Raw genomic sequence first — 26,256 nt, 5'->3', positions numbered from 1 at the left:
GTAGCAGGTTCTATGAGGAATGCCCTTATAAATTTGAAAATTTACGATTTTTATTCCCCTTTGTTTTCCTACTATAGTGTAACACGCTCTCAATTATGTTTAATACTAAATGGTATTGGGTTTTCATCTGCAGATTTCGTGTAGTTGGTTTTCCAAAAAATTTGATTTTCTATGATTTAAAGTTGTATACTAATCCATGTATTTCTAATGCAAACTTGATTCATATGTTTGTATGATTGAAAATGAGAAAGAAAAAAAAAAGAAAATAACCCCGTTAGCTGGTTATGTTTATTTGGCTAACTTTCTCAGAATAGTGGCTGAATATGGACCTCATAAAGCTAAGCAGACTTGCCAAGTTTCCCAGTTCTAGGAGGAAGATTTCAGGTTAGTTCTGGATTTTTGCCAACCCTATCCTGATCCATTATATACATGCAGTGTTGATTTCAATGGGGAGATTCAGGAACTACAAATATCACACTGCATTGGAATGTAAGTTCAAACCAGGACGGGCAAAATAGTCTTCCTTCTGGAATTGGGTTATAGGCAGCTCTGTACTTAGTTAAAATAAGATCCCAAATGTAGGTGTTTAGCAAAGGGTGATTTTAATTTAAGAAGATCTAGGCACATAACTTCTTTGGACAAGTGCTCAGATCTTTTGAATATCAGCCCACAGAACCTTGTGGTTCTGTTAAATACAAAGGTGAGTAGAAAACTATGTACAAAACTACTGGTAAGTCTCTATGGGACCAAAAACAAATATCTTCCAATCTGGCCTGAAAAAAAAGCATATGTTTTGTTTGTTTTGCATCATGAAAAAAATATGCTAAAGGCTAAATCTGGCTAAATGTTTTACGTATATGCAGCTCAGTGATTTTGTAAAATAGAGACCCCCAGGCTCTCAATCCTACTGGAAATCTCATTTTCAACATTCTGCTCTTAAGAATTAATCTAGGGAAATATAAATGGATGCCTTTATACATTCCAGTTAAATGCCTGCACTAATTACAAGTAGAACTATTTCTAAATGTAAACCATTAAATCCTATTGTATGTGTGGTGTGTTAGAGGTGGGTGGAAGATGTGTGTATTTTGCAAGATGCATTCAATTGCAATGCTAAATTATTTACAATGGAATATGGCATTCGGATATTACAGTGGTAGTTTAGCACCCTCAGTTAAGATTAGGATTCATTTTTTATGTGCTTTTGTTTATAATGATTAGTTGCAATATCTATAATTTTCAGAGACAAACTCTCTCTCTCTCTCTCTCTCTCTCTCTTTCTGTCTTTCCTTTACTAGTGCAAAAAAGTATCGTTCAAAAAAAAATCATCTTCCCCATTATGGAGACAAAAGAACAGAATGAAAAAATGTCTTACTTGAATATGGTCCTCATTATTTTAGAAGGGTAATTTGCATCCCCATCACTGGCTTCTTTACTTACTGCAGCTATTGAGGAAGCAGACACTGCAGATAAAGTTAACTTATCTCTGTCATTAGTGGCATTCATGGATTATCCCATCCATACAGCTACAGTTACTGTAGCTCAAGCACTGTGCTACTGAACTCAACACAACGTTAAACAGGTCCTTAAACTTTTTAAAGGTAATCATGTTTAACTGAATGTGAAATGAGTCAGTTTCTCTGAATTATTTTGTTAGACTGTATGTAGCATGGGGAGAATTCATTATAATGCACCGACAAAATTTTATAGATTTTTTTTCTTTAGATAATTACCTATTATTTCCTTGCCAGTCATTAGTCTGATGTGATTGGCAAGTATTATTCTATTTATGTTTCCTTAGCCTCAAAAATCCTGGTCTGTTTGCAGTTTCAGTAGCCATATTCTTACGACTCAGATAAGTGCAAAAAGTGATATTCTAATCTTTTATAGAGTGATAGTAAACATCAAAGAACAGATGTTTTCTTATCCCCAATAGTTTTGTTCCTAAGCTGAATTTTCAACATCTAAGAAATACTGTTCAGTGTGTGAAGATTCCTGAATGATGTATTCAGTTCTTTATGCAGTCAAGATTATATTACAGTTATTGGGTCATATTCCAGCACCATATGATTGGGTCCTATGAAAAAAGGTCCTCTTTCAAATTATTTATTTTACTCTCTGTATCTCTTCAATTCAGTTTTAAATATACAAAAATAATATATTAGGCAGAATAATTATTTTAATCAGTCAAACAAGGGTAAAGCTATCACCCTAAACCTGATTTGAAGCATTGGGCATATCAATCTCTCTTTCCAGTGTCACATATTGGGACCTGATCTGAGTCTCCTAGGAAAAGCAAAATATCCAGTGCAAATAAGTAAATAGATGAGGGATCACTGCAAAAGAATGGGGCCCATTCAACTGGAGCAGGATCTGGAAGGGCACCTGGAACTAGAAGAGTGACTATACTAGGTACTCCACCACTTACTTGGATGCATGTAGTCTTGGAGGTGTGATTTTGTGCTATGTAGAGTGGGTGCTCTTTGGATGACATTGCTGCTGTATCCATCTCATATGCTCAACTCCAGTTTTATGATGAGAAGTTGAACACCAACTGTCAATTTCTATGTCATCCATGTTATGGGCTGAAGGTTGCTTCTTTACTAGACAGTTATATTTTGTGGCACTTTATTTCCTTGTAAACCTAACTCAGAACAGCATGTGAAAATATACTTGATTTTTCTACTGTGCCTACCACCAATTGTTGATGTTACTAGTTAAAACTAATGGCCTTTTATTTATCAGCAGTTGCTAGATATTTTATCTATTCATTCATATATTTATTAGGAAGGCAATTTTCAAAATCAGTTTAACTAATATGGTTTTTAATTAATGAGGGGTACCTTTCTTCTGTTACATTTTAGATTTATTATGAATTATAATGAGTAAAGTATATTTTACTTACAAGTGTATACTATTGTGTATTGATTGTTATGAACATTATTGTATATTTATGCCTTGTTTTATTTATTTTTCTACTTGTTTTATTTATTTTTCTACTTTGTTATAATATAATTTTTTTATGCCTTGTTTTATTTATTTTTCTACTTTGTTATAATATAATTTTTTTTTTTATTTATAGTTTATTAGAGTTTTTCACAAATCATATAAAATGCAAAAAATCAAAGAACAAATAGTGAGTATCATAATTATTTCAGGTAACATTTCAACAGTCTTTAAATATACCACAATTTATAGTCCACCAAATGGGTGTATTTTTAATGTGATTTATTGTAACTTTGCCTTGAGCCTGTATGATGGGTGGATGATGAATCAAACAATTTTTTTATTTATTTATTTGTGCTTTTCTATACCGGCATTCACGGCAGTTCGTATCATGTCGGTTTACATAAAACAAGGGGGTGAGCAATACATTATAACGTACATAGCTAAAACGTAAGAGTATACATTACAAAAGTATAACAAGTGCGTAGAAGAAAAAGTTACAATAAAACAGGGGTTATTCTAACTGGGATTAGAGTTAGAGGAGAGATAAAAAGTTTAACAAGAAGTAAAACATTGTAGTGATTGGTTGGTATTGTCTGTTTCAGTTTAATAGAATCAATCAATACAATACAATCAATCAAAATACAGTAAAATACAGTTTAATAGAATACACATTCTATACACAGAATAGAATACACATTCTATACACAGAATACACAGAATATACAGTAAAATACAGTTTAATAGAATCAATCAATACAATACAATCAATTAATCAAACTATGTAAATGCCTCTATATCTAGCTAAAATAGCTTTCTGAAAACTGACTATCCTGTAGGCGAGTAAAAGCCTGGAGTCCAACAACATGCATAATTTTACCCATAGGAAAACTATGTGGGATCAGGTAGGGCAAGGTGAGTAATGCACATTCATTTTAAAATGATGTGAAAAATGCAACAAAACACTCCTTGTGTCCTTTCAAAATGAAATGAAATGAAAACCCCAGTGAAATGTATTGGGTTTTTCATTTTCTTTCATAAAGGAGCCTGGGCCTTCTTCTGTCTCCCACACTCCATAGATACATCTTACCCCATCCGTGGGTCACAGGAAGTTGGAATGAGGCAGAAAGGATCCATAGTCTCTCCTGCCCTACCACATCCTTTTTTTCAAAATGGCACCAGCCACAGCTGACACTTGCCCCTTTATCTTGTGCAGCAGTATATTGTATGGCCACACAACAAAATAAAGCAGGCCTCAGAGCCTAGAGGTCGGTGCCATTTCTCATCATTCGATACAAAATATAATTGTACAGCAGAACGGTGCCGGCCTCGGGGCTGGCCAGTGCTCTTTTCAGAAAAGGACCCAGCAGGGCCTCATTTTGACGTCTTGTGACCCACAGATGGGGTAAGGTGGGGTATTTGGAAAGGCCCAGGGAGGAGGAATCAGGATTCTTTTTTTTTTTTTTTAAACTTGGTAGCGTGGGCTGCTGGTGCTGGTGGGAATCTTGTTCATGGGAGGAGGAGAAACCAGTCACTTTGTTTCCTTTTTGTTCGTTTCTTTTCCTATTTCTTCACTTTGGTATTTATTATGTTTAAGGTAAATGAACTGAACCAAAACAAATAGCGAATGGAATGAAAAATGATTTGAAATAAAAACAAAACTAATAAACAAAATGACAGTGATTTTTTTCCTTGCACACCCTCAAGTTAGGCTGAGGATGCAAAAATTAGGGGTGTGCATTCGGATTGACCGCATTAGTAAAACGCAACTCATATTTTTTTTTTACTTAAAAAATTGATTCGACATAAACGATCGGATTTCCCACATATCGAACATAGATATGTTCGATATGTGGGAAATCGCGATTGTTGAGCCAAAATAAAATATAAACCCCCTCACCCTCCTTAATCCCCCCCCCCCCGACTTACCACAACTCCCTGGTGATGGAGCGAGGAGTGAGGACGCCATTTCTCTGCAATCCTTGGCGAGAAAGCATGTGACGTCGGCGGCACGTCGAGTGACGCCGGCGTCACGTGATTCCCGGCTCGTTCGCGCCGGACGGCTCGTTCGGCCCAAAAGAACTTTTGGGCCAGCTTGGGGGGGCCTCCTGACCCCCCCAAGCTGGCCAAAAGTTCTTTTTGGGCCGAACGAGCCGTCCGGCGCGAACGAGCCGGGAATCACGTGGCGCCGCGTCACTCAGACGCGACGTCACGTGATTCCCGTCAAGTTCGCGCCGGACGGCTCGTTCGGCGCGAACAAGCCGGGAATCACGTGACGCCGACGTCACGTGATTCCCGGCAAGTTCGCGCCAGACGGCTCGTTCGGCCCAAAAAGAACTTTTGGCCAGCTTGGGGGGGTCAGGAGGCCCCCCCAAGCTGGCCAAAAGTTCTTTTTGGGCCGAACGAGCCGTCCGGCGCGAACGAGCCGGGAATCACGTGGCGCCGCGTCACTCAGACGCGACGTCACGTGATTCCCGGCAAGTTCGCGCCGGACGGCTCGTTCGGCCCAAAAAGAACTTTTGGCCAGCTTGGGGGGGGTCAGGAGGCCCCCCAAGCTGGCCAAAAGTTCTTTTTGGGCCGAACGAGCCGTCCGGCGCGAACGAGCCGGGAATCACGTGACGCCGCGTCACTCGACGTGCCACCGACGTCACATGCTTCTCGCCAAGGATTGCAGAAATGACGTCCTCACTCCTCGCTCGATCACCAGGGAGTTGTGGTAAGTCTGGGGGGGGGATTAAGGAGGGTGAGGGGGTTTAATTTTTTTTTTTGCACATATGTACATATACCCAACTCATTGGATTTTTTTTATGTCCATATTGGCCGCAAGTGGGACCCCCTTTCGGACATAAAAAATATGAACATAAAATTTTGCTCTGCACATCCCTAGCAAAAATGCATGGAATTTTGCATTTTTCAAAACTATGTGCATTTTCTAGGTACATAAATACGTACATATACCTGCACCACATAACTGTGTTTTGCTTTCAGCAATATCTAGTATCTCTTACAGTCCTGGTGCGATCTGTTACCACCCTTAAAGCACCTAGGCTGAGCACTCCTGCACCAAACTTGCTTACAGATAGTTCCATTTTCAATGCCACTCCACACGTTCCTGTGGTTTAATGGTTGCAGGCCCTTGCTGATCCACATGCCTGTCACGACATGTGGGGAATCAGGAAGAGCTGCTGTCCTCTACGCTGTGCCTCATGTGGTGTAAGTCACTTTTACAGTCAGTGGAGAGCAGGGCAGGTGTGCCCCTACACTGTCAATGATTTGATTTGTGTAAAGCATTAAGGCTAGAAAAACTGTTGTCAGCTGATTACTTCATGAGCCTATAAGCTGCCTCCATAGTACACGGCAGAGTGCTGAATGTATAGGCCTACTGCTCCCAGAGGTCTCATGTGGTTGGCATGATGGCCGATGGTCTTTCTGTGTTGTTCTCTTGCCAGACACGCATTTAGTGTCACCTAAGGCCCTGAGGGGTCCATGTTAGTACCTAGGACAAAGTGCATGTCATATATGCCTCTGAAAGATGTGTTTATGTGGCCAGGTATACATAATCATTATTGAGGAAGGACAAGCATACCTGATTAGCAGTTATGGACATACTCCCATACACATCAATTTTATTTGATAACAAACATTCCAGGAACATACACATTGCCCATGTGTAGGTGCACAAAGTGCTGCAGGTAGTCCATGCTAAAAAGATAACTGTGTCAGTGTACAACTCCGTGAGTGATGTGCTGTGTTACCCTCTGGCAATCTCTGTCTCTGGGGGTGCTGTTGCACTAGGAGGTCCCTCCCTAACCACAGCAATCCATACCTCAGAGCAGGCAGTGTGTGTGCATTCATTTTGTACACACTGCTTTGGAACAGCAGAGATCAAGTGCTTCCACTCTTGAAAAGGGGCATCTGAGAGTTTACCATTTGGGCTGCAGTATGCATGGATTCAGGCTTTGTACTCTACAATTTCCCCTAGTTTGCTCACTGTTTATACCAAGCATTGAGAGAGGGGCAGACGTATGAAACTTGACAGTGTCACACATCAAATATACAGTCTTAAAAGTGTGCGTATTAGTTGACATATGCCTGTAATGCACACCGTCCAGCCCACCACCCCGGAGGCTTTTCCACCTAGTACTTGAAGTGGGCCTAATAGTGCAGTTATTTAGTACAAGGCTACCCAGAGCTTAAGATGTCACTGAGGCTTGCCATTTTAGGGAGGGAGGACGTGGATGTTAAGAAGCTGGGATGGCAGGAATGTGGAGTGGCAAGGGCCACCTAATGGCATCAATGTTGACCTGATTCAGATGAATGGTTTGGATGAAGGTTTAGTGGCAGCATGTAGTGAGATACCTGGTGCAGGGGGTTGTGTGTGTGTGGGGAGGTTGGTTTGGTTGGCGGGTGCCTGTGGCCTGGCAGCAGTGCTATTTGAGAGTCTCTTTTTCTAGTCACTGGTCTTCTTAGCCTCCTCTTTGTTGATCATATCATGCACAGTAGACAATGAAGCTGCCACCCCAGGCCACATCATTGGCAGGGTAGGGCTACCTTCTTTCTACCATATGTAGGTCAACAGCTTTCCTGTGCATACATAGAGGTGGTGCGGCCATATCTGCTGTAGAATCAAGGAGACAGGTCTTGCTTAGCACTTTCGGTGCTTCACTTGTACACTAAACAACCTTTCCCATTGACACTGCTGAGTACTTGGTGACTGTTGGAACAGAGTGTTATTTGCTGTGTGATAACTAGGGAGGATGAATGAGGGAGTAGTGTCTTGTTGAGAATGTCCACAAGCGAAGAGCAGAGGGCCTAGAGGGCTCATTCTGCTTGGATCCAGGCAGCCTTCCACAGACTGACCACCATCCCTGTAGTGGGCTACCTTTGGGAACTGAATCCTACCTGTAAGGTCATTCTTAACTTACATGTATTAAACAGATTCCCAAGCCATGCCAGTTCAGGGGTGCTAGCCAGTCTATGGAAGGCTGCCTGGTTCCAAGCAGCATGAGCCCTCTAGGCCCCTGATGTTGGCCAGTGGACATTCTCAACTCGACAATACTCCCTCATTCCTCCTCCTTGGTTGCCTCACAGAGCTGACACTCTGTTCCAACTATCAGCAAGTAAACATCATATTTGGTTTACTATGAAAGGTAAAAATGGTTGGGTAAAGATTGCCTTTGAGACATGGCGCAAGTAAGGGAGCTAAAGATCAAGTATTGTGTGATGATGACTCTAACTTCCCCTTAATACAACACAAGCTCTACATGAACACAGTATGCTGTGATGGCAGCTAGCTACTGTCCATCTTACATACAGGCCCATAAAAGCAGGAGTTAGCTAAGAGAATGCAATGTGAAGAAGGTAACAAGAGGCAATACTGAAGGCCCCCAGTAATAAACTTCTTCTTTAGTTCTTGCAATCTTCCTTTGAAGTATGCAACTGAGTATTCAGTTGTATGGCCTAGCCCATATGATACTGCCTGCTAGATAAGTAGCTACTTGGAATGTACACGGGCATTCTAGCATGCAAGGTCATGTGGGGGGGGGGGGGGGGGGGGACTTTGTACCTAGTGAACCCTTTACACAAAAAAACACGCAATGAAAGGAGCCAGTGACAACTTTATTAGGGAAGACATGTAGGCCACTGCTTGAAATCAAGTCAAAGTCTTAGGTAATCACAATCTGCAAGGACAAATAGCACAAAACATTACAAATTATATGCACAGCACATTCTATGTAGACCTTTACGTACATTGTTTGAAATGGCATCATTACATATATAGGCTTAGCATCTTATCCTTTTGGCACAATCATGAATTCAACAAAGAACATAGAAAGTGGAAGTGGTACTGCCAATATCTACAGTAAGCTCTAATATTGGAGCAGATAGCAGCCTTGTCATGTGATAGCTAGTTGAAAAAGTGGACTCAAGGGGACAGCCTAAGGGTCAAGACAGCAGAGTTCAAGTGAAGGCCCCAGACAGTCCATGTTGAAAAGTGCATTCAAGGGGACAGCCTAAGGGCCAAGACAGCAGAACTCATGTGAAGGCAGCAGGACCAGGACCAAAGAACACAGCATGGAGGCAGCAGGACCAGGAGAGATACAGCAGCATGGAGGCAGTAGGACCAGGAGAAGACACAGCAGTATAGAGGTAGGAGGCCCAGGAGAAGACATAGCAGCATGGAGGCAGCAGAGCATGAACTGAGATGAAATGAGGTACCAGCATCTAAGGAATTAGATGAGAGATGATGAGAAGAGGCAGAAGCTGGACCATGACTGGAGGCCACATCAAGAAGGATGGAATACCAGTAGAGCATCAAGGAGGGCTTTAGAGTTAGGCTGCTTTAGAGTTAGGCTGACAGTAGACCATCCCTTCTGCATGCTGGCACAGGAATTCTGTTGTGAGGACGGGCCCAGTAGATTTCTTCCATCTAGCCAGCACACAAAATCTGTAGTGAGGACGGCCCAGTAGACTTCTTTCCATCTAGCTAGCACAGGAACCTGTAGTGAGGACGGGCCCAGCAGGCTTCTTTCATCTACCTGGCACAGGAACTCTGTAGTGAGGATGGGCCCAGCAGGCTTCTTCTATCTAGCCAGCACAAAAACTTTGTAGAGGGACCCTCCCAGGATTGTTGTACAACTTTTCCTATTTGGCATTTGATGCCACAACCTTTGGTCCTTTATGACTCCCTTGCCATGTCGTGGTTTGCCACTTTGTGGGGGAAGGGACATCTCTTTTGGGGGCCTACCCCTCAGGTGTCTGTCAGCCCAGGAACTGCTGTGTGGGATGGAATCCTGCAATGCCGGAGTCCATACCCATACTACTCGGCACCATTGTAGGATCTGTGTCAGCACGTTCATCATAATATTGACTGCTGTGGCCAATGTCATCACATTCTGCGTGTTTGCGGCAGTCTGATCTCACAGGATCTGGTTCTGCCTGTTGACAACCCTCTTGAGGCACACTAGCTCTGCCTGTATGTGTCAGAGGTGTACCCCATTTCTCCTTTTTCAGCTGGTCCAGCTGTTTGTGCATTGACTCCTCTGTTGGTGGTAGGAATGTTGTTGGTGCAGATGATGGGCCTGGTGCCGGTGCTGGTGCCGGTGCTGTGATGATGGTGTGGAGTGCAGGAATTTGGGCATCCAAATGTGTATGATGGGGCTTCTGTACTGCTTCTGCCTTGGAATTGGTGGTTTAGGCTGACACTGTGGTGTACTGGCTCAAGGTTGTCATGATTCTATAGGCTCCCACTCAAAAGCTCTATTCCTTCATGAAGCCATAGAGGTTGAGGGACACATTAAGTTGGCTGGGTGAACCCAGGCGTTGCAGCATCTGCCATGGCTCCTAAGGTTGTGGCTACTGCTGTTCCTCCTCCTCCTCGCTCATCTTGGTCTGGGCATCCATCAAGAAGGGCCTGTGAAAAAGAGTTACTGCGCTACTGATCCCTGCGGCTTCCTGCCTGGGACCAGCTGCTTTGTGGGTGAGAGCTGTGGAATCAAAACATAAGACATAAGTACCAATGGCAGCAAGTATACATTTTCATTTGGCATCAGATTTGCACTTTGCTTCTTAGCATTGTGAACAGCTTGTGCCATATGATGTGCACACCAGTTGCTGCCTGTCCATTTACAGGTGAGGTGAACTTACTGGCTTTGGCTTGTGTGGTGTCCAGCCACTCAGCTATGCCCTCAAAGACATCTGATCCCAGCCTTTGCATGATGCACTCCTCCATGGGGTGAGGAAGATGGGACAAAAGACTCCTCTGATCCACCATATATATTTATTTCTGGCCGCTGCCTTGGCTTTCAGCTGTGCCTTGATGTCCCAGTACCTGTGAACTTCCTGCTCCCTGCTTCATTGGACTGCGCTGTGCCTTGAGATGCCCTGGGCTATGTTGTGCCAGATCCGGCCTTTGGATGCCTTTGAGGTCTTGGCCGCCCAATTGCCAAACAACATGGCATAATGCTCCAGGACCCCTCCAAAGACTATCTCATTATCCTGGATGCTAAACTTGATAGCCCTGAGAGTAGGATGTCCTGCTGCCTGGCTGCCATAAGGGGGTGCCACTTCTGCTTTCAGAGAAGTGTCCTCTCTTTCCTTACTCTCCCTCCCACTCCCATCTCCCCTCCCTTCCTTTCCCCTCCTGCCTTTGCCCTGCCAATTCCCTTCTCCTCTGCCCTCTCTGTCTATCCCTAGCCTGATGTCCTCAACCCTCTATCCTTGCCTGCCTATCCCCTTCCCCCTACCTCCTACCTACTCCTATTCCTTCCCTTCTGCCTACCTCTACTCCTGTCCCTTTCCCTACTCCTACTCCTCCTTACCCTAGAACTCCTGCCCATGACCTCCTGCATCTTCTCTTCCATCCTCTCCTCCATCCTCCCCTTCTCTCCTCCCACCTCTCCTCTCCTTTCTCCCCATGTCTCACTCCTCCTCATCACAAACACCATTCATCCACCAACACTCCTCCACTCCTCTTCACTCCTCCACAAAACTCCTCTCCTCCTCCACATTCTTCCCCTTCTCTTCACTTCTCCACACTACTCCACCACACTCCTCCACTTCTCACTCCTCCACACTCCTACACCACCTCTCCTCCACTCCTCCACCATTTCTCCATACCAAAAAACAGACAGACAAACTGGACTAACAAACAGAAATGTTCACTCCAACAAAGAAGACAAAAGACCCAGGTAACAATGTGATGAATCTAGGTCAATATTTTAAGATTGGGATTTAAGAAAGGGTTTAGGGATAGCAGAACACATTGGAGATTTTTGTTTGCCCATATTTGATACATTCCTTCTCATGAAGGTAAAAGAGGAAGGAGGCCAGGATATTGGAGAATAACAGCCATGGCAGAAACAAATCAGAAGAGCCCCTTCTATTCAATCCCTCCAACAACCCCCCATCATTCACTTAACTCACATAAAGCAAACTAAAAAAAAACATATCTTATTCTTATAATTAAAAATTCTTACTTTTTTAGTTACTGTAGTTTGTGATTTTTTTGCTTTAATGAAGCTTGTCGTGAGCAGTGTGAAAGTTGCCATGTGATTGATGGCTGTTAAATTATGAGTGTCATAAATAGCATGGATAAAATAGTAATTTACATTGTTCCAGAAAGCTTACTGAGTGCTGTTTATGAGAAAGGCGTGCATTGATATTTTTGGTGTATCATGATTGTTAATTGACAGTAGATGGAGTAGAAAGTCATGGAAAGAAAAATAAAAGCTATAATTCTTCCTATGATAAATCTTGTTTTTATCAATGAGCGACAGATGTCATGGTAATAAGAAGCTTTGTGCACCTAGAAAACACAGTCAGTTAAAATGTAAAGATAAAAGGCATGTGTTAAAAAGCTCAATGACAGCAATTTCTATTTTTAAAGTAAACTAGAGGACATGATGCAAAGGTGGGAAGACAAGACATATACAGGGGCATAAATAATGGAGAAATAATCACAAACCTATTTATTTATTTATTTATTTATTTATTTATTTATTTACGATTTTTATATACCGATGTTCATTTCAAAAAGAGGTATCACATCGGTTTACAATAAAGTACAATAGGTAATTCACTATCCCCTAAAAGGGCTTACAATCTAAAATTTTTGTACCTGAGGCTAAGAGATTACAAAAATAAAATCATCAAAATCAAAGTTCTTAACAATTAAGCAAAAGGTATAACAAGGAGCATATTAAACAAATAACCAAAGGGGTGCACAAAGGGGAGTGCCCCCTTTGTCGCACCCCTTTGGTGCGCGGCACCTGCTGGGTTGGCACCTTTCAAACTGCCCGGATCCGTTTGCGATGATGTCAGGGGAGGGGGCGGGTCTCAGAATCATGGCTTTCCCCACAGAAATCTCTCCTCAGTTTCAAAGGCAGTTTTTTCAATTTTTTTTTGTCTTTTACCTGGATGTAGCTGTTTACAAGGTGATTAGCACTGGTGGGTAGCCCTCCCCATCACAAGCGCCTGCTGGCTTGGCGCCTTTCAAACTGCCCGGATCCATTTGCGATGATGTCAGGGGAGGGGGCGGGTCTCAGATCATGGCTTTCCCACAGAAATCTCTCCTCAGTTTCAAAGGCAAGTTTTTTTCAATTTTTTTTGTCTTTTTACCTTGGATGTTAGCTGTTACAAGGTGATTAGCACTGGTGGGTAGCCTTCCCCATCACAAGCGCCTGCTGGCTTGGCGCCTTTCAAACTCTTTACAGAGGAGGAAGCATTTAAAGTACTTAAACCTATGAGAGGAGCTAAAGCAATGAAACCTGATGAACTGCAACCCAGGATAATATAAAAACTTAACAAAAGTGCTGACTGTAGCCCTCTGAGGTTTGTTTATCTTGTCTTTAGAAACAGGGGAGGTTCTGAAACACTGGAGAAGAACAGATATAGTCCTAATTCATAAAAGAAACAATGGGTCGTATTTACTAAGCACATTTTCCATAGACACAGAATGGGAGAAAAGCTTTAGTAATTTAGGCCCTGTGTCTGACAGATACAAAATTGTGCTTTCTCCCTCTGTGCTCACCATTATTGGAAACACCTATCTGAGATAAGCCAATCTGCAACTGAATATTTAAGATTTAGATCCCTAATGAAAAATGTACTGTTCATTTCAATTTCTAGTCTATAATGTTAATATTTTTTGATTGGAGTTTCTTACCCCTAGCTTCATCAAAATGCTATAACATAGAGATACAAAAACTTGCGCTCATCTTGTGGTCCATTTCCCCCCAATAAACACTCAACACAGTTAACTGGTATTAAATAGGTCGCAGTTTATTAACTCATAAACTAACCAGAACCCTTACAATTTGAACATATTAAACACAACCAACTTTGCCCCTCCTCCATTTCTTCCCTCCCCCTTTTCTACACCACCTTGCCCCCCAGTGGTGAAGATCAAACCCTCCCCCTACTCCACCTACTCTGCCTCAAACCAGCAAGAGCAAGCTCAAACTGGAAACTTTAGCCCCGTAGTTCTCCGGCCCTCCCGTGTAGCATCCCCCCAAACTATACGAGGCTCACCCCCCCCCACCACCAGTAATTCCCCGCAGCATTCCAAAACCACATGGGCTTGGGTTTACTGTCACAAACAAGCCGACCTACGTCAACTTGTTCCCCCACTGCGGCCTAAATACCATTTCATAATTTCACTCTCAAGCCCTTCCTGTAAAGAGTTATTGAACAAGTCCATCCCTATTTTTGACAGGTGGACCCCATCCCCACTGAACAAGCCCGCCTCCACCTCTCATGACCAGGGATGCCTAACCCAAAATCCCCCTTCCCACCCCATCCATTTTCCCATCTGTCTGTTTAATATTTTAACCCCGGAATGCCAAATTATCTCATCCATATTCCGTAATCTGACTATGATATCAGACCAACCTATGTGCATCCTTGGCCATCGGATCATCACTTGGGACAGGTCATTCTTCATACATGTAAGGAGATCCTTGCATGATTTGGATCCAATATCATTACCCCCAAGGTGTATAAGTCGGATGTTGGGCTCACCCCACATGTCCATTTTCCCCCACTGGAAGGGCAAGAGATCATCCCAACCCATACCCCTTTTGCTAAACCATGCCAAACGCCAACCTGAGCGCTCGAGGTCTAGATGTCCCCGTATGGGACGCTTCAGCACTCTTCTCTGTGCCCGATGAATATATGAATGGCCCACGATCCAGGCAACATTCCTTCAAAATGCCATACCCCCCAAAATGCTCTGAAATGCAAAGTAGATAATGTTAGCAGTTACCCTTCCCCCCCCCCCCCCCCCGCTCCCTTGCCATTGCTTCTCAATCTCAATACCTTATGTACGACCTGTATGCATTGGACTTCCAATGCCCGATACCTTTTATCCCCTCTGCCGATATACTGGCTTCTGCTGCAGATGTTGCCACTCCGATATGAAAGGAATGGGAGCTGTAAAACCGCGCATCGCCACCATCTTCACAAATAGTCAGACGCAACACTCTAGCAAACTAAAACTGGGTCAAAGGGGTACCGTCCTCATAAACTAAGAAGGAACCTGCTGCTTCCGGATGCTTCACCACGTAATCCTGTGCCAGCCGGACAGGACACACTAAAACACTCTCGGCCAGCCATAAATTGATATAGTAACCTCTCCCTGTCTGATCCGTTTTAGACTTAGGGATAAACAACTTCACCATCGAATCGTACACTTGAACGCACTGGACTGTTAACCCCAACTCCTGAACACTGCGATGTGATTTATCAACCAATTCACTGATCCTCATGGCTCTGAAGAAAGCCCACGAAAATGCTACCCTGAACAATGCCTCCTCATACTTGGACCAACTCTGCTGCCACTCGCATCAAATCCTCATAAGATAGGCCATCCAAATCCCTTCTTTTGCCTAAACTTCGCTGCCATCCTCCAAGGACCCGACAAACTCGAAAGCTACTCAAGGGATCCCCCCACCCTTGCAGTTTTTGAAAAAAGGCGAACCCAGCCAATTGAGACCAAACTGTGGCCACCGAATAACCTTTAAGCTTTGCCCATGTGATGAATGTGACCAACAAATGCTCCGGCACTGATCCCTCGCTCCAACCATACTGATATAGGAAACCTGATACTGCGTTGTTTCCTTGTACGTAAGCCGTCCAAGTTGCCTGCGCCACCGAACTCTAGATCAGCACTAATTCCTCTTCAGCCCCATGTGCCATGAAGACTCCGGAGTCTACCTCTCCATGCATCTGTCTCCTAAGGTGCTCTGCCGAAGCACCTTTAAAATGGGACAATGTGTCAACCCCTATTTAGGTAACTGGATGAACCCTCTGGCTGACTTCTTGCGGCTATCGGCAAACCTGTTAGGAAACCACATCATGTAAGTCCTTTTTTTTTTTTGCTCCTGCTCACCTTCATCACATATGACTAACGACTACAGTCCGGTACCGCATCTAGCATTGAAATAGAGTCCTCGAATCCCAGACTCTAGTATACTCTCTCTTATCCATCTTTTTTTTTTTTTTTACCTGGATCGCTTCTGTCATACATCTCATGACACGAGGAAAGTATGCCAGTGGAAGCTATGTACCATCCCCCTCCTGACCGGTTCCCCAAGTCTCCAAACCTCACTCTGTGTCTAGCCTTTGGTGGTCATCCCGCCCCCCTGGATGTCCCATCCCACCCCTTGAACACCTATGCCCCTTGTAGGTGGTTCAGAGAAGGGTGACCAAAATGGTGGGTGGTCTCCATCGAATGACTTATGAGTAGAGGTTGAAGAACCTGAATATGTATTAGGGATGTGAATCGTTTTTATACGATTTTAAAAAAATCGTCAGATATTTTTTAAATTGTCAAAAATCATTAGAGTCGCAATACAATACAAATTCTCCCGATTTATTGTCAAAAATCGTTAAATCAGGCACAGGAATTATTTGGGGGGAGGGTGGGAAAACCTGCACACCAAAACAACCCCTAAACCCACCCCGACCCTTTAAAACCAATCCCTTACCCTCCCGAACCCCCCCAAAATGTTACAATACCTGGTGGTCCAGTGGGGAGGGGGGGTTCCCGGCGCGATCTCCCGCTCTCGGGCCATCGGCGCCATTTTGGCTGCCACTAATATAAATGGCGCCGATGGCCCGATAAAAAAAAAACCCACCTGACCCTTTAAACCGACCCCCTTAGCCTCTCCCACCCTCCCGACCTCCCCCCCCCCCAAAACCTTTTAAAATTACCTGGTGGTCAGGGGGGGCACGGGGAAGCGATCTCCCGCTCTCAGGCCATTGGCTGCCACTCATAAAGATGGTGCCGATGGCCCTTACCATGTGACAGGGTATCCGTGCCATTGGCCGGCCCCTGTCACATGGTAGGCGCACCGGATGGATGTATTGTCAATATTCAAAATGGCGCCGGCACTACCTTTGCCCTCACTATGTCATAGGGGCCGACGGTCAGCCGACGGTCAGCCCCTGTGACAGGAGGTCGCTCCCGGACCCCCACTGGATATTTGGCAAGTCTTGTGGGGGTCAGGAGGCCCCCCCAAGCTGGCCAAAAGTCCCTGGGGTCCAGTGGGGGTCCGGGAGCGACCTCCTGCACTCAGGCCATATTGCCAGTAGTGAAAATGGTGCCGGTGCTACTTTGCCCTCACTATGTCATCGGCGCCATTTTGAATACCGGCAGCTAAGGGTGTGAGTTGCAGGAGATGGCTCCCAGACTCCCCACTGGACCACCAGGGAGTCTTGGGGGGGGTCAGGAGAGTGGGGGGTTTGTTTAAATTGGCTCCTTTAGATGGCTGAATAATTCTGCGAAGATTCGTTGTATTCATGGGAATCGCGATACATTTCGCTTCCCCAAGAATACAATGAATATGGCTCTATACGTTGTGGATTACAAATACGTAGGAAACGAATGCACACTCCTATCGTCAACACACCTTTTCTATTGGAAACAATTTAGTAGAACTAGAGGTCACAATTTGAAACTCCAGGGAGGAAGACTTAGAAACAATGTCAGAAAATATTTCTTCACTGAGAGGGTGGTGGATGCCTGGAATGCCCTTCTGGAAGAAGTGGTGAAGACTAAAACTGTTAAGGATTTCAAAGGGGCATGGGATAAACACTGTGGATCCCTAAAAGGCTAGAGGATGGGAATAAATAAAAAAGCTGAACTGGCACGGAGCAGCAGTTACTGCCCTTAAAAGAAACATTGGGTAACCTGCAATATTGACACTAGTCATGGATATAACAAATAATTTGTATATAATATATTGTTCTATGCATGAAACACTGTTGAAATCCTTTTGTTGAAAATGGTACAGAATAATTTACTTGCTCTCCTAGCATCCTTTCATTTAGCAGAAAAACTGTACTTGAATAGCACAATAGGTATTATCCAAATGATATCTATACTCATGTCAAACATTCATATTATAAATATAATTTCTGCTTTTGGCAGAGTCCGTTTGACTATTGATATTGTAATGCAAAATAGAAATATAGCGTCATTTTCAAAAGAAGCCTGTTTTGACACAAAAAGCAAGCAGAAAAAAGTATGAGCTAGTGCTTAAAATTAAGCCTAGATGTAAAAATTCCTTGGTTTCAGATCTTAGCTCATTCACTTAGGGCCAGATCTTAAAAGCTACGCGCGGGCATAGATTTGTTAACCTGATTTTATAACATGCATGCGCTACCGTGCACATGTTCATAAACATGCACGTGCATAAATAACATAAACATAAATGTGCACGTGCACATAAAGCAGCAGCCTTTCGAACGCTGCTGCTGCTTGCTGTTACAGCCTGCGCGATCGGCGCCGAGCCCCACCGGGGGAAGGCTTGGAAAATTACCCTCCTCACCCAGGAGGCCCAGCGCAGACAGCGAGGCAAAAGATAAGTACAAACAGAGACTTTAACATCTCTGCCCTCGCCAAAAATTGCCGCGATCAGAAGCCCCGCCCGCCGAAGCCAGCCTCCAATAGGAGCCAGCCCAGAGGGGCTTTAAATCAGAGGCAGACCGGCGCCGCGCACCGTGCGTCGCGCGACAAAGGGGCCTGCCCCTTTGTCTCGCCCCTTCGTTTCAGCCCCGAGGAGGCCCCGAGCCATACCTGAGGAAGAGTCTTAATCTACAACAAAGGTAGCAGCTAGCAAAGGTACGGAGCTAACCGATTCAGCCGTCTGGAATAAAAGTACCACTCAACCAACCTCATCCATTCCAGTCTCTACAGCGTCCAATCAAGTCTCGTTAACAAACAACTACAATAAGACTCTCCACCCCTTCAGGACGCCAGCCAGGTTGTACACTCGCTGTGCGCTCACGTACAACCTCTCTACCTATGCACCCGGACCTCGATCCATCCCCCCTTCCCACCAGCATTTTTCCAGCACTCATCCAGCCTCACCAGCAAGCTTCCAGCATTCATCCAGCCTCACCTGCAAGCCGCTAGCATTCATCCAGCCTCACCTGCAAGCTTCCAGCATTCATCCAGCCTCACCTGCAAGCCGCTAGCATTCATCCAACCTCACATGCAAGCTAAAAGCACTCATCCAGCCTCACCTGCAAGCTTCCAGCATTCATCCAGCCTCACCTTCAAGCTTCCAGCATTCATCCAGCCTCACCTGCAAGATTCCAGCAGTCATCCAGCCTCACCTGCAAGATTCCAGCAATCATCCATCCTCACCTGCAAGCTCCTAGCACTCTTCATGACCCACCTGCAAGCTTCAAGCACTCATACAGCCTCTCCTGCAAGCCTCTAGCATTCATCAAACCTGCACCTACAAGCCTCCAACATTCACATAGCCCCTCTATCATAATCTTTCTAATCTTGCAACATAGTTCCTACAAATGGCCCCATTTTTCACAATTCCAATTCTCCAACATAATACACCACCTAAAAGAATTTCTTTCCGACATGTCCAACAACACAACCTCAAATCCCTCTCTTCAATTATGATCACTCCTACCACGCAACTTCTAGGCCTCACCCTTTTCTCTTTAAGCCTTTTCAATGCTCAATCTCTAACGAAAAAGTCTGTAATCCTAAACGACTACCTCATCGACGTGAAACCGGAGATATGCGCAATCACTGAAACGTGGTTAAAACCATCAGACACAGCAATAATTAATCAATTACCTACAGAGGCTTACGACTTCTTCTCGCTTCCTCGTCATAAAAAAAAGGGAGGAGGTATTCTTTTAGCAACTAAAAAGGACCTCAGTTTCTCTCTACATCAATCCAATTCCAATTCAAAACTTGAATTCGGCTTTTTCACCTCAGACAAGCTCCAAATCCTTCTCGTATATGCTCCCCCAGGACTCCTGGAATCAGATGCTTCACCCCTGGTCGAATTAGCCTCTTCCCTCATCAACTTTGACTCGCCAGCTATCATTCTAGGTGATTTCAACATGCACGTTGATAACCCTACCCCATCACCCAACTGTGAAACACTACTCACAGCCTTCTCAGCGCTAGGCTTCACTCAATTAGTTAACAAACCTACCCACAAAGCCGGCCACACGTTAGACCTGATCTTCGTTAACGCTGCAATCAAGCCCGTATCTATCCCAAATTGCACAAAGGTCCCGTGGTCAGATCACTACCTCATAACAACTTCATTCTCTATTAAAAGATACGAGTCCGGCTTGCACTCCTTCGCCCTCCTTCACATACAGGAAAACTTGCTCCCCAGTAGACCTCAATAATCACCTATCACCACAACTCCACCATCTGGACCTTACAGATCCGAACTCAGCACTTTGATCATGGAATACAATCACCGAAACTATAGCTAACAAGCTATGCCCTCCAATTACAAAAAAACCACACCAGAATTCCTCCAAAAGACAGCCCTGGTTCTCCTCAGAACTAAGAAAGCTCAAACTCCAACTAAGACAAAATGAGGCTAAATGGCACAAAAACCCAGGAACCAACACCCTTTCAATCTACAAATCATCTCTGCATCAATACAAAGCAAGTACCTTAAGATCCAAGAGGGACTACTACGCCTTGAAGATACACGACCTTGTATTCGATGCCAAAGCCCTCTTCAGCTATGTAGCCAACCTCACACAATTAAACCAATCAGAGATTGCACATGACCAAGCTCAATCGAAAGCGGAAGAATTAGCACTATTCTTCAGCAACAAAATCAACACTCTTCTATCTCAGCTCCCCACTAACCCCACTGTTCCACTAACCACTCCTCAACCCTCAATCAACAACACTCGGTTAGAAGAACTTGACACAACTTCATCCATTGAGATCCAAGGAATTCTAAGGAAAATGAAACCTTCCTCTCACCCTTCAGATCATATCCCAGCTAAACTACTACTATCAATTCCAGATTCTATCTCAAAAACCCTGGCAGACATCATAAATTGCTCCCTCACACAAGGATTCTACCCTGACAACCTCAAACTAGCCTCACTCAAACCCCTTCTCAAAAAACCAAATCTTGACCCAAACGATCCTAACAACTTTAGACCGATAGCTAACTTCCCCTTCATAGCCAAGATAATGGAAAAATTGGTAAACTCACGACTCTCAAACTACATTGAAGACAATAACCTACTATTCCCATCACAATACGGATTCCGTAAAACCTTAAGCACGGAAACCCTCCTCATCTCTATGACTGACCACATCATCCTAGGCTTAGACAAAGGACAAGCCTTCCTTTTGATCCTACTTGACCTTTCGTCTGCATTTGACACGGTCAATCACTCCCTTCTCATCAACCAACTAACAGCCATAGGTATCTCAGGCACTGCCCTATCATGGTTCAGAACCTTCCTCAGCAATAGAGGATATAAGGTTAAGATTCATAATAAAGAATCCTCACTTCACCCCACGTCAGTAGGAGTCCCTCAGGGCTCATCCCTGTCTCCTACCCTGTTTAACATTTATCTGTTACCCTTATGTAAACTTCTCACTGACCTCAATCTCAAACACTTCCTGTACACTGACGATATTCAGGTCCTGATCCCCATCAAGGAGTCGCTCGCGAAAACACTGTCTCACTGGGAAACCTGCCTCCAAAATATCAAACAGCTTCTCACAAGCCTCCACTGGCTGCCCATCCACTTCAGAATAATCTACAAGGCCATTCTCCCCATTTTCAAAAACATCCATCAATTAGCCCCAATTGATCTCCATATCCCCCTCCGATTACACAACTCAACAAGACCGACAAGAGATGCTTACAAAGGATCACTTCAAGTACCTCCAGCCAAAACTACCAGACACATTACACTTAGAGATCGGGCCTTCTCCACAGCCGGTCCAACTTTATGGAACTCCATTCCCCCTGATCTTAGAATGGAACCCAGCATCTCAACATTCAAGAAAAGACTTAAGACGTGGCTGTTCACGCAGGCCTTTCCTAACTCCAACAGTATTTAACTCCCATCAATCAACACACTTCGCTAGTAATAGCATTAATAGCCACCTCTTACAATGTTATTATATATATATAATTATCTGATCTTCATTTTCCTTCTTACTCCAAGTTATTTATTTCCTTGTTACATGTAACTGCTTCTCTGCACTATTGTTCAAATTGTAAAGTTTATTATAATTGCACCCCTGTTTCTTGTGAACCAGCATGATGGGACTACCGTCTTGAATGTTGGTATATAAAAAAACTTAAATAAATAAATAAATAAATAAATAAATAAATGTTATAAAATCCGGGCTCGGAGCATGCAAGAGGGTGCACACATGTGCACCTTGCGTGTGCCGAGCCCGAGGGGAGCCCCAATGGCTTTCCCCATTCCCTCCAAGGCCGCTCCGAAATCGGAGCGGCCTCGGAGGGAACTTTCCTTCTGCCAGCCCCACTTTCCCCTTCCTTCCCCTACCTAACCTGCCCCCCAGCCCTACCTAAACCCTCATCCTGACCTTTGTTGCAGAAGTTACGCCTGCCTCCGGGCAGGTGTAACTTGTGCGTTCCGGCCGGCTGCCAGCGCACCATTCCCCGGCACAGGCGCAACGAAGGAGGCCTCGGTCCCGCCCCGGACCTAGGCCACGCCCCCGGACCCGCCCCCTTCTCGCCCCTTTTTCGAAGCCCCAGGACATACGCGCATCCCGGGGCTTGCGTGCACTGCTGAGCCTATGCAAGATAGGCTCGTCCCGCACAGGGGCAGCTTGGGGCAGCTTTTCGGGGGTTACGCGCGTATGTTACCCACATAACCCTTTGAAAATCTGCCCCATTATATATTACAAAAAGCAATTGCATACAAAATATATTAGCCACTATCATCCTAATACAGAAGTACATAAACATAAGGATCTTTTTTTATATGTATATAATAAAATCAGTTAACGTATGGCAAGACTTGACAATAAATTTCAATGTAATTGTCTACATAGGCTGAAGGGCATATGACAGATATAGGATAATTATGGCTTAAAAAATGCCAAAGCACATTGTTCCAAGTTCCCACTAAATCAAAATTCTAAAAAGTTGTATTTAAATAATTAGATGCCTCAACTGAAAAAAAGTATAGAGTTGAGTATCCTGACAAAAGGCCTTCCAATTTGTCGTTATCCAACTAACTTTAGAACAGGTTAGTTGCATGACCAGAGTTAGCCGTGTAAATTAACCAGCTATCTCCGAATATTGGAGTTAGTTGGTTAACTTATGCGGCTAACTCCACTCCTCCCTGAAACGCCTCTCACCTGCCCCCGGGGAAGATATCAGTTTCTGTTAGCTCATTATTAAAGATATAGGGCTAGATTTTCCTGTCTCAAGGCTCCCTGAATTGCGCGCTAATGGGAGGTGGGAAGGCGAAGTGGGGGGCGGGCCTGCGAAAGCCAGCAGCGATCGCACCTCTGCGGTGCGATCGCTGATGGCTTTCACACCCTATAGCGCCATCATAAAAGGTGGTGCTATTGGGCAAGAAATAGGCAGCCAAAAGGGTTCTTACCTTTTCGCTGTCCGCGATGTCCTCGGGAGGTCCACCCCGGTGCCGCCCCGACTCCTCTTATTCCGGTTTTGACGCCGCCCCCATTTAGTGATCGCTTTGGAAATATCCCCCATAGAAGCCTTCAATGGCATTAAGATCTGTTGATTAAGATGTTCCTTCAATATTCTGCAACTGCCTAGAAGACACTCAGATTACGGCTTTTACTGTCACAGAACATTGGTTATGGAACTCACTCCCTGATGATATTAGAACCACCATAGACAAACAGTCAGACTTTTAGGAAAAAATAAAATCTTTTTTGCTGTTGCCAGACTTAGGGGGCTATGTTCCAAAGCGATCATAAACGAAAAGGGACTTTTCGCGTGTGATCTCTAAATGGGGGCGATGTCAAGACCAGAACAGGAGGAGTCGGGGCGGCACCGGGGCGGACGTCGCGAGGACATCGCGGACAGTGAAAAGGTAAGAACCCTTTTCGCTGCCTATTTCGTGCCCATTAGCACCACCTTTTATGATGGTGCTAATGGGTGCGAAAGCCGGCAGCGATCGCATTGAAAAGGGAAAAACCAGAATTCAGTAATGACATAGAATGATAAATTATAAGAGAAAACAGGAAAATAAACACATCCAATTCAAATCAAGCCTTCAAAGAATAGATCCAATACTAATCATCAAAAGAAATCTTACAAAGAAATAACAAAGCTGTCAGAGAGATCATAGATCTGATACAGAAACAAATTCCCTGCTATATCAAAAAAGAGAGAAAGAACAATTCAAGAAGCAATAGACTCAAGAGAAAGATCATCCTGCGAATGCTTATCAGTAAGAATAAGAAAATGAGTTAGTTGAGAAGGCTGAAAAATGATATGAAACATCTTTATATTTTACAAGGCATTTGTAAGGATATTTTAGTACAACTCTGGGCTGCATAATAAGGAATTGTTTCTTCTTTTTCTATGTTTGCCTTGACACATCTGGAAAGACCTTAACTGTACAGTCTAAGAAGTTCTTGGTGCAATGTTGGAAAAACATCCTCAATACCCTATTTCTATCCGGCTCAAGTTAAAAGTAGATAAAAATGTTTTGGAGTTTGCTAATTCAGAGTCCGATGCCTCAAGAAGTGTGGGAAATATTCAAGTTATTTAAATCAGTAGGTATAGGAGCTTGAGTTCCCATATCCACATGATCATTTTTCTAAAAGCTGATAAATAATATATTTTGGAAACTGGAGGAACAGCTTGCTCAGGTACCTTTAATACCTCTAAAAAGTATCTTTTAAACAGATCCATAGGTGATGTTAATGGCAACATGGGAAAACTAATAAATGTGAGATTCCTCCCCTTCAAAGAGTTCTCAAGTTTTTCCAGTTTATTAGCTAACATCAAATTTTCCTTTATTAAGGATTCCTCTAATGATGTAATATAATCCATCTCTTGCTTCAACTTCACAATCTGTTGGCTCATATTATTTTTTGAAACCTCCAGCATTTGCTTACAGTTTCCAAGTTTAAAGATTTTACAACCATAGGGCCGGATTTTAAGAATTATGCATGGGCGTAGATTTGTGTGCGCAACCCGGCGCACACAAATCTATGCCCGATTTTATAACATACGTGCGCCGAGCCCTAGGGGAGCCCCGAAGGCTTTTCCCGTTCCCTCCGAGGCCGCTCCGAAATCGGAGCGGCCTCGGAGGGAACTTTCTTTCCACCCCCCCCCACCTTCCCCTCCCTTCCCCTATCTAACCCGCCCCCCAGCCCTACCTAAATCCCCCCATCTTTATTTTTTTATTTACGCCTGCCTCTGGGCAGGCGTAGGTTGTGCGCACCGGCCAAGTGCCGGTGCACTATCGCCAGGCACGCGATCCCCCAGCACGGTCACTGTGCCAGAGGCCTCGGTCCCGCCCCACCCTGCCCCCAGACTGCCCCGCCCACTTCCTGCCCCTTTTTTCAAGTCCCGGGACATACGCGCATCTCGGGGCTTGCGCGTATAGCCGGGCCTATGCAAAATAAGTTCGGCACACGCAGGAGAGGGTTCTAAAGGGTTACGCGCGTATATTACCCGCGTAACCCTTTTAAAATCCGCCTCATAGGATTCAACTGTGCTGTAATAGAATGCTCAAGACTTTCTATGGCTTCCCATATGAATTCAAGCGTGAATTGAGCAGGCCTTACCAAGGAGATATGTTCTGAAGTAGTCTCAACTTCAGGCTCTGAGGAAGAAGAAACTTCTGCTGCTGTTCTCTGTTTTTGAGAAGCAGGAACAACCCCGAATCACTAGTGATATTTTCCCGGAGCAGCACAGACACTCCGCATGACCCATTCTTCTCTGCCTGGAAAACTGGTGCATCGGTGTTATCTGTCAGCGACATATCCAGAGGCTGGGTTAGTTCCCAGGCTGTGGCTGCATTAATGGGGAAAGATCTGACAATTGGGGAAATTGATGTTGCTAAGTCTGGGGAGGAGGCGAGCAAGTCTCCTTCTTACACACCTCCCAGCTACTTCTCTCATGATTCTGCAATCCCCTTGGGCGACCATTGGACCAGTAGGTAGAAGCTTGGTAGTATCTGCAAAGATTGCCCTCTCCCTGGCTCTCCTCTTCCAACCAGCATGCGGTATAACAAGGAAAGAAGACAAAAAACAATTTTAAAGAACAGGAAACTGCTTCATGCTGGTGAACAGCTCCGGTGCCATCTTGGATTCTGCTGCCAACTTTTTTATGTGTAGCTGGACATTTGTGCAGGAAGAAGATGGTTCAAAAAATGCCACAAAACAGAATTTTAAACTATTAACATATGGCGTTGGGAAGATGTTAACAACATTTGCAGAAACAATTTTAATGGAGAATTAATTGTGCAAGATATATAAGATCGTGTGAGATCTGTACAATGCCATACCTCATAGTAGCTAATATGGTGTAT

This window comes from Rhinatrema bivittatum, chromosome 2 (genome assembly GCF_901001135.1).
Source record: "Rhinatrema bivittatum chromosome 2, aRhiBiv1.1, whole genome shotgun sequence".
Taxonomy (NCBI): domain Eukaryota; kingdom Metazoa; phylum Chordata; class Amphibia; order Gymnophiona; family Rhinatrematidae; genus Rhinatrema; species Rhinatrema bivittatum.
This window is presented reverse-complemented; position numbering follows the sequence as displayed.